This window comes from Melanostigma gelatinosum (genome assembly GCF_949748355.1).
Source record: "Melanostigma gelatinosum genome assembly, chromosome: 12".
Classification (NCBI taxonomy): domain Eukaryota; kingdom Metazoa; phylum Chordata; class Actinopteri; order Perciformes; family Zoarcidae; genus Melanostigma; species Melanostigma gelatinosum.
In genome coordinates, this window is record NC_136645.1 from 26,942,306 (window position 1) to 26,952,470 (window position 10,165).

A 10,165-nucleotide genomic window follows, 5' to 3' on the forward strand; every position below is an offset into this window, starting at 1 on the left:
AACAAGGTGCGCTCCTCATGTCGCGTACAGGTGTGCCACCTCTGGCTGTTGGCCGCAGGGCAGGGTTCATTGTTTAGCTGCTCACACCTGCTGTAAGTTGAAGGCCATTGTTTAAATATACTGGATCAATATAGAGAAGCACTGTTAACTTTTACTACAGTACTATTACAATTGGAATCCTTTATGGCCTTAACAAAGTTAAATAATGATCCTTTTCATAGCATTCAAAAATAAAACGGCTCCCATGAAGTTAGTGCAAATATCAGCCATGTTGGTTTCCAGACTGTCCTCATAAGGAAAATCACATCAGCATTTGTTAGAATGCTAAGATCTGTGATTTTGTTGAACTGACAAAGACCTCCAGCGACCATGTGATTCATGACGGTTGTCTGTCGGGACATAGTACCCCCCAGACTAAACTCCCTATGTGTGCAAAGAAGTTCAAACTAGACCTCAACTAGGTGCAACAGTAAAGTGCTACTGACGGATTATCAGTCACAGGGGCCATTTGTCTGCAGATTGAGTACTTTTGCTGTTGATACTTAGTGATAATACTTTCTGTATTTCTGTTCATAAATGTATCGTTACTTTTACTTAAAGGAGCGGAATTCTTCTTCCACCACTGAGCAAACATGAACTTTGACCTGCAAGTCCACCCGAGATGGCCAGGAGATCGCAGTAAAACAGAAATGCTGGAATCTGTCAGTGAGAAAGGTTTCAACTGAATGAGAGCCAGACCACAATGTTGAATAAAACAACTCCTCTCTTTTGTCCTTTACGCGATTAGCGTTTGTGCCCTGGACCAACTATCTTTTGACATGATGGATGTTTGTTCTTGACCACATCAGCTCCATGATAACACCTGTGATCAACATCCATAGTGGCAAGGAGATGAATTTGTTTATCTTTTTCCTAAATAAGAGATGTATCCCACTTTAAATAGGCTGAGCAAACAGCTCATTAAAAGTATCACCAAAAGTCACTTTGTTTAGTTGATAACTTTGAAAAGCCTGCATCAGCCAGGTCTATTTTTTTCTAATCCTCTACCAGGAACAAACAGTAAGACGAGTCTGCTGAATTACTCCGTCACTCTGTCTCTTCAACAGTAATTACCATGAAGGTGTTGTCTGCTGGAGCCCAAATTATATTTATCACATTCCTCGCTTTCATTTAGTCCGCTTCCTGTGAGACAATAATCTACCATATCAATGAGGAATAATGAAATGCAAATAGACTACCTCCTCAAATTATAACCAGGTACTTTAGGCAACTACATTTATGGGCACAGGTGACCCCTTGGATCGGAAACACCTAATAGTTTTGAATACACAAATCAGCATTTACATTTTAGATTTAACAAGGACAATCCTGCATGATCAGATATTGCGTTAAATCACTTCAACATCCATGTGATTATTGTACCTGCAGAGATTACAATGGATGTGTTCACAAATGGCTGGTCAACGCTGCTTTGTCACCGCTTCATGACTTTTTTTTTGCAGCTTAATTTATGTAAAAAAAATGTGTTTATGTATTATGCTGATTTGATGTTATTGGGGAATAACTGAAAAATAGTTTGTTGCAGGATTGTAGGAGTATTGAAGTATGTGTGAAACCCTGCATATTGTGTTCCAGGTTCAGGACGGTCACCTCTGAGTAGTTTTGTAAATCTGCTAGTGCCACTGTAGTCCATGTAGCCATTGGATGAATCATTTTGTTTTCTTAGAATGAGATCTTCAGATGGAAATCAATCTCATGTCTTCTGGTAGAGTTAGGGTTGGGGATGTTGAGAAACTAGCAATGCTAGATTCTTTAAATGACCAGACCTAAAAATCAGCCCAGTGTTCTAACTCTTCTCTAATGACAGTAGCTAGCAGCATTCGCTCCAACAATCTCTAAATCGAGTGAGAAAGTCTCCAAGTCACCAACACTGACAGCCCTTTTCTTCAGGAATCCTTCCAAAGCCCCTCCCCCAAAATGATCATAATGAATGTTATAAACATGGCTGTGAGTATGAACAGCCATGTTTATAACACTCGTGATCAAGACCCCGAGATACTTGAAATCCTTTGCTTGAGGTAGGCACTCGGTCCCCACCTGGAGGGAGCAATCCACCGGTTTCCGGCAGAGCACCATGGCCTCGGATTTGGAGGTGCTAACTCTCATCCCCGCCGCTTCACACTCGGCTGCAAACCGCCCCAGTGAATGCTGGCGGTCACGATCCAAGGAGGCCAACAGGACCTGTGACAAAGACCCTCTCCATTGCACACATTTGTGAACTGTTCAAGACAATAAGAGACACACACTGAGTTGAATGTTTATTGTAAGGTTCTGATGTGGTCTCAGGAGTAATTATTGAAGGTCGGGCCTGTAGACACAAACATATTATTAGTTTGCTTATCTGTAGTGATGTTACGAGATGTGCCGACGCTTCGAAGCGTGTGTCGAGTAATGGAGGGGGCGTTTCCTTGAAGCGCGTATCGAGGCTTGCTTCATTTAGGGGAGGAGCCAAAAATGATGACTTCCGAAGCCTCGCTGCACCACGTGACTGCTTCGGGAAGTGGTTCAGATTTTGCCAAGAGGTTTGACAGCAATATAAACCACTCAGGCTCCATTCAAAATGTGGGTTGTTGGTGGAGAGTTGCGAGTTTGGATAGTTTGGATGGCGTTTATATAGTTTGGAGAGTTTAGAGAGAGATAGTTTGGAGAGTTAGGAGAGAAGGATAGGTGATAAGATGGAGCCAGCTCGGAAGAGGAGGATTTCCCCTGTGTGGGAACACTTTGATTTGATAACTCCTAATAAGGTAAGCTAAATCTAACTCTATTTCAGACACATTAGGTTTGCTTATCAAGAACTGTATTTTTCACAGTTTCTTATTTTATTCAAAGGTGAGGTGTTTATTGTGCTCCAAGGAGTTGGGGTACAATAACAACACCTCATCCATGCTAAGGCATCACCTTATGCATGAGAATAAGGAGGAAACTGGAGCTTCACCTAGCCATTGTAAGTCATTACAATATTACAAATGCACCATCACAATTTTTCCCTGTTCACTTTTGTTTATTGTGCAAATAAAGACAGGTAACAGACACTGTATTTATTCTCTTTTAACCAGCCACCAGAAAACAAGAGCTGGATGAAGCCCTCGTCTCCATGATAGTGAAGGACACACAGCCCTTCAGTATTGTGGATGATGTTGGATTCAGGGCATTTGTGTCCAAACTGGATCCCGATTTAAAGTAATAGGATTTTTAAGCCAAACAAAAGCCACCGAAGCAATAAAACGACTGACCTCCGAGTGTGCCACCATTATACAGTCAAAACAAAGCAGAGAGGAAATCCCCCAGGCTTCCACCTCTCATGATGTCACAGGAGGTAATCTATTATTTTACATTTTGAGATTGATTATTCCGATGAAAACACTTAGTAACATGATCTGTGGTTTCCTCTTAGGTAGCAAACTGTGGCATCGTTTAGACACCAGCGTCATGGAGGCACGGAAGACTCAAAATGTAACAGCAGATGCCACTGTGGAGGTCCAGCGCTACCTTTCCGAGCCAAATATAAGCAGGCTGGAAAAGCCTCTGGAGTACTGGGAGAGGCAAAAATTCCTGTATGCAAATGTATATAGACTTGCTCTTGCGTTTTTGTGCACGCCAGCATCTTCTGTACCCTGTGAAAGGGTGTTTTCAAAGGCCGGAGAGGTTGTGTCAAAAAAAAGGAATCGTTTAAAACCAAACACTGTTGAGAAACTGTTATTTCTGAATAAAAATGAATCAAATGTCCCGTGTCCTGTACATCACTGTCCAAGTTACACAAGCATATTCAGTCCCCTCTTCCTAGTTCCACAAGCACTTTCACTGTCCTCTGCCTGCTTAAGCCCATGCCATTTTCCTAAAGTGACATAATAACATCATTACACAACCTGCCATATCATATGATACTACCATTTTGGGAAAATCTACACACGGAATACATTCAAAAAATATTTTATTATGCACATATGTCATAATTTATGTACAGAAATTATTTGGTCATACATTTTTGTAATTCCGTCATTCCCAACAGCCATAACAGACACAAAAATTCAATGCATCACATTATGTGGTTCAGATACAGCTGCCTGTGATTATACACTTGGCCAGTAGGTGGTATCGTGTGCACATGAAGCTTCGAGTAATGAACCCTTTCTCGAACCAATTGGCTGAAGTGTTGCGATGCCTCATGAGGCTTCATCTCGCCATCACTACTTATCTGTAACTTAAATGATTGAATATATGAATAGTGCTGTCAAATAACATGCATGTTCTTACTTACCTCTGCTGTGTCTCCTCTCCAGGGTGTTCGTCCTAAAAGAGTCCCCAGGGTACAAGACCACCATTTTATAGTTCCAGGAATGTACCATGTGGGAATTACTAGAGGGGTGGTAGGAAAATTGAATCCTCTGTTCGGGCTAGAGATGATCTCTATGGTGAAGTTTTACCACAATAGAGATCAGATAGAGAATTGACCTTTAGAATGTTTGGCATCTATTTTAATGTATTGTTGTAGATTAGGGGATTGTGTGGTAGAGTGAGGGGCGGAGTCGCCTATCTTGCAGTGATGTGGAGGTCCTCGTTAGTGGCAGGCTATATAAGGCTGCCATGATTACATCTAGTCGGTCGCTGCCAGGACCACATGCTGCCCGTGGTCCCTGGAAAAGTTATGCATGTATTTGTTTGTTGTTTTTGTTGGTGAGATGAAGCCTCATGAGGCATCGAACCACTTCAGCCAATTGGTTCGAGAAAGGGTTCATTTCTCGAAGCTTCATGTGCACACGATACCACCTACTGGCCAAGTGTATAATCACAGGCAGCTGTATCTCAACCACATCATGTGATGCATTGAATTTGTGTGTCTGTTATGGCTGTTGGGAATGACTATGAATTACAAAAATGTATGACCAAATAATTTCTGTACATAAATTATCACATGTGCATAATAAAATATTTTTTGAATGTATTCTGTGTGTAGATTTTCCCAAAATGGTAGTATCATATGATATGGCAGGTTGTGTAATAATGTTATGTCACTTTAGGAAAATGGCATGGGCTTAAGCAGGCAGAGGACAGTGAAAGTGCTTGTGGAACTAGGAAGAGGGGACTGAATATGCTTGTGTAACTTGGACAGTGATGTACAGGACAGGGGACATTTGATTCATTTTTATTCAGAAATAACAGTTTCTCAATTTCATGCATGCACCCATACATACCTGCCTTGTAGGGATAACATAATTAGGATCCAGTTTGGACACAAATGCCCTGAATCCAACATCATCCACAATACTGAAGGGCTGTGTGTCCGTCACTATCATGGAGACGAGGGCTTCATCCAGCGCTTGTGTTCTGGTGGCTGGTTAAAAGAGAATAAATACAGTGTCTGTTACCTGTCTTTATTTGCATAATAAACAAAAGTGAACAGGGAAAAATTGTGATGGTGCATTTGTAATATTGTAATGACTTACCATGGCTGGGTGACGCTCCAGTTTCCTCCTTATTCTCATGCATAAGGTAATGCCTTAGCATGAATGAGGTGGTGTTATTGTACCCCAACTCCTTGGAGCACAATAAACACCTCACCTTTGAATAAAATAAGAAACTGTGAAAAATACAGTTCTTGATAAGCAAACCTAATGTGTCTGAAATAGAGTTAAATTTAGCTTACCTTATTAGGAGTTATCAAATCAAAGTGTTCCCACACAAATCCTCCTCTTCCTAGCTGGCTCCATCTTATCACCTATCCTTCTCTCCTCACTCTCCTAACTCTCCAAACTATCTCTCTCTCTCTAAACTCTCCAAACTATATAAACGCTATCCAAACTATCTCTCTCTCTCTAAACTCTCCAAACGATCCAAACTCTCAACTGACCGCAACTCTCCACCAAAAACCCACATTTTGAATGGAGCCTGAGGGGTTTATATTGCTGTCAAACCTCCCGGCAAAAATCTGAACCACTTCCCGAAGCAGTCACGTGGTACAGCCGGGCAGCGAGGCTTCGGACGTCATCATTTTTGGCTCCTCCCCTAAATGAAGCAAGCCTCGATACGCGCTTCGAGGAAACGCCCCCTCCATTACTCGACACACGCTTCGAAGCGTCGGCACATCTCGTAACATCACTAGTTTGTTGGTTTTGTTGGTGAAATAAACACCTGGTTGGGTACACGTACTCTCTGTGTCTGTCCTCCTACTTCCAAAGTCCGGCCGCTGCGTGCCAGCCTAACCGGACCACATCAGGCGATCCCGAGACTCCCAAACCTAACGTTTTCCACCCCCCGGCTGAGCCTAGGACCGATGACAAAGGGCATCCGTGACCACCGCAGCTGCAGCCCTTCTGGCCTGCCGGTACCTCTCAGCTACTTCAGGAGAACCCTGAGCCAAGCAGGCCCAAAAAACCTCCCTCTTCAGCTTGACTGCTTCCCTCACCTCAGGTGTCCACCACCGGGCTCTCGGGTTGCCACCACGACAGGCACCAATGACCTTCCGACCACAACTCATAACGGCCGCATCCACAATAGAGGCTTTGAACATGGTCCACTCGGGTTCCATGTCCCCAACCTCCCTCGGGATGTGTGAGAAGTTCTTCCCGAGGTGGAAGTTAAAGACCTCCCGGACAGGGTCCTCTGTCAGATGTTCCCAGTTCACCCTCACTACACGTTTGGGCTTGCCAGGTCTTTCCAGCCGGCTCCCCCGCCATCTGATCCAACTCACCACCAGGTGGTGATCAGTTGACAGCTCTGCTCCTCACTTCACCCGAGTGTCCAAAACATACGGCCGCAGATCAGATGATACGATTACAAAGTCGATCATTGATCTCTAGCCTAAAGTGTTCTGGTACCAGGAACACTTATGAGCCACCTTATGTTCAAACATGGTGTTTATGTCCAAACCATGGCTAGTACAGAAGTCCAATAACGAGACACCACTCCGGTTCAGATCGGGCAAGCCGTTCCTCCCAATCACCCCCCGCCAGGTTTCTCCATCAATCCCCACGTGAGCGTTGAAGTCCCCCAGGAGAACTATGGAGTCGGCAGGCGGCGCCCTATCCAGGACCCCTCCCACCGACTCCAAGAAGGCCGGATACTCTGAACTGCTGTTTGGTGCATAAGCACAAACAGTCAGCGCCTTGCTCCCGCAACCCGTAGGCGCATGCAGGCGACCCTCTCGTTCTCCGGGGAGAACACCAACACAGCGGCGCTCAGCTGGGGGCTCATGAGTATCCCCACTCCTGCCCGGCGCCTCTCACCCTGGGAACTCCAAATTCCAACCCCTCTCCATCCAGGAGCTTGGTTCCAGAGCCAGTGCTGTGTGTGGAGGTGAGTCCAACTATATCTAGCTGGTATCGCTCTACCTCTTGCACCAGCTCCGACTCTTTCCCCGCTAGCGAGGTGACGTTCCACGTCCCTAGAGCTAGTCTATGCTGCCGGCGATCGGCTTACCCAGGCCCCCGGCCCGGCCTGCCGCCCCGGTCTGCATTGCACCCGACCCCGATGCTTGTCCCTGCGGGTGGTGGGTCCACAGGGTGGCTGCTCCATGTTGTTTCTTCGGGCACCATTATTATGAGAAAATTCATTCAAACTTCTGTACATTAGTGTTAGACTAGCTTTACTGTTTTGCACATACATATACAGTGCTGATAGCCCCAAGGTTTACATTAATTTCATCTCAAATTGTATAGCATTGTAAGCGGCATGTAATTTTAAAGAGGATGTAAACATTTATTCATAAGGGATTGTCACCTCTACCTTTAGAGTATGTCTCTGTGTATAATGCTTTGTCTCTATATTTCTGTGTTTTTTTCCCTTTCAGCACAGACACAAAGAAAACTAAAAATTGCACACATGCCTAACATTACACAATGAATTATCATGTTGTTTTGCATGTAGCATTACTTTTATTAAATTGAATGACATGATGTCATGTTAATGATCTACAGCTCACATGTACCTAATACTACATAATATCATCTACTATTTAACATATTCCTGGTGTTTGCATTTTTGTAAAGAAGAAAAGACTAATTCCTGAACTATGAGGTCCAATTAGAACCCTTCTGACAGACCTGGTGTCGGTATGTTCCTTGATATATTCCCACCTCTAATTCCTCTTCCTGTTCTTTTGTCTTTTCTCCTTCCTATTCTCTGAGGTAATCGTTAGAACTTTCCATGCCTCCGTATTATTTTCCAGTGCTCTCTCCTCGCTTGCTCTTACTCTTATTCTTTGTGCTGTGAGTAAACATCATGGACCGGCACACATCTCCCCTCCGGTGGAATATTGATTCTTTAGTGTGATGTGGCAGTGAAGAGCACATACTGTGACCGCTTCACTTCACTCCACAAAATAGGTTTGGGTCTGGTCCGCCAGGAGACTGGCTGCTGTCGGATCAGAAAGTTGATAGAGAGCTGTTGGAAAAGGCTCTCTCTCTCTCTCTGATACAAACAGTACCACACTGTTACTCTGTGTCGAATCAAGAAGTGATACATTTCATCTAAAGCCTGAAAATATTTGAACTGGAATTTCTTGATTTATGTGGCTTGGCCTTTTCAGATTATTCACATTTTTGGTCAGTAGCATCTATCTTGGATATGACATGGATCATTCTTCAATGCCCTAACTGAATTTTGAATGAGCCGGACAAGCAGAACATTAATGTCGTATTTGGAACAGGCCACTGTGATTCAATGCGCAGTCTCTCTGGGTTTGTGTTTCAGCACGGTCATAGCTAGGGTTGGGTACCGAAAAACGGTGCCGGTATGTAACCGGTTCCTATACGTCCGGTATCTACCGGACCGAAACGTAACGCAGATTTCGGTGCCTCCTTTCGGTGCCTGAGCCGATTGAAATACTTTTGACACTACTCTGATGACTCCGTCCTGGCAGCAGGACTCGGTCCTCCGCTCCTCACTCATAGTATTATAACAACGGGGTACTTCGCGCTGTCGCTCATAAGCACAACAACACAGGCACGCCAAAGCTTCTTCTTCTCCTCCTTTGAGACCAACTGGCGGTTGGCAAACGACGAATTGGCGCATTACCGCCACCAACTGGTAAAATAAAATAAGTCATGAGACGTGTCGTATTTTGCCAGAGAACGAAAATATGCTCATATTTCTGCAAAATAATTGCTGCAGTGTGTGTACAGTGTGTGTGTTTTGTATTTATTTATATTTATTTAAGTATACTTGTTCATAGTTAAAGTTTGAAGCTGTAGTTTGAAGCCAAATGTTTTGTATTTATTTATATTTATAGTATACTTTAACAGTTAATATATTGTTCAATTTGAAGAAAAAAGTATCGGTTCAGGCACCGTTTAGGCACCGGTATCGTTTTAAAAGTATCGTTTTAGCACCGGTATCGGAAAAAACCCAAACGATACCCATCCCTGGTCATAGCTGAGGTCATTGCCTCCATTTCCTCCTGGAAATGTGTTGGCGTTAGCAACTGTGAGGGTGTTTACATTATGAAAATACAATTTGCGACTTTTTTAAGCTGATTTAAATATTTGTAGTCCTATAGCGTTTTGTAATTCTCAACCAGAAGCAGGACGGAGAGGGCTTTGACACAGCCGTAAGACTTTGATGCTGGGTAATTTAATAATCATTTCTTGGAAAGAGAACTGTCTATTTATAAAGTAATTATAAGAAAAATAGAGACAATTACAAGATTTCTAGATCATTTGAATGCAGAATGTTTTGTCTTTTTAATCTGTTTAATTTCAAGATTTGAATGAAAATGCAATCAGCTCTTCTCATGCCAACGCCACGGTTACGTTAGTTGTTAGCTGGAGGCCAAACAAAGGAAGGACCAGAGGCTAACAATCACCTTCATCTTGTTCTGTTGTTATGGGGCCAGAATCACATGTTTATGGTTCCAACTTTAAAACATTCTCCCATACATTTGAGATGATGAACTGAGATTCGAGACTCTAGCGAGCTACAATATCGGTGAAGCGCTTCAGAGACGGAGAGCAAATGTTACAGATTGAGCTCAGCCTCCTGCTGACTGTAGTCGTCTCGTCTGCTGCTCTTTTATGACATTGTGGAAGACTGAGGCCTCATAACAATAAAGAAAACAGACCTTTTCTGTTGCCTCTTCACTGCACTTCTTGGTCCCCCTCTGTGGTTGAAA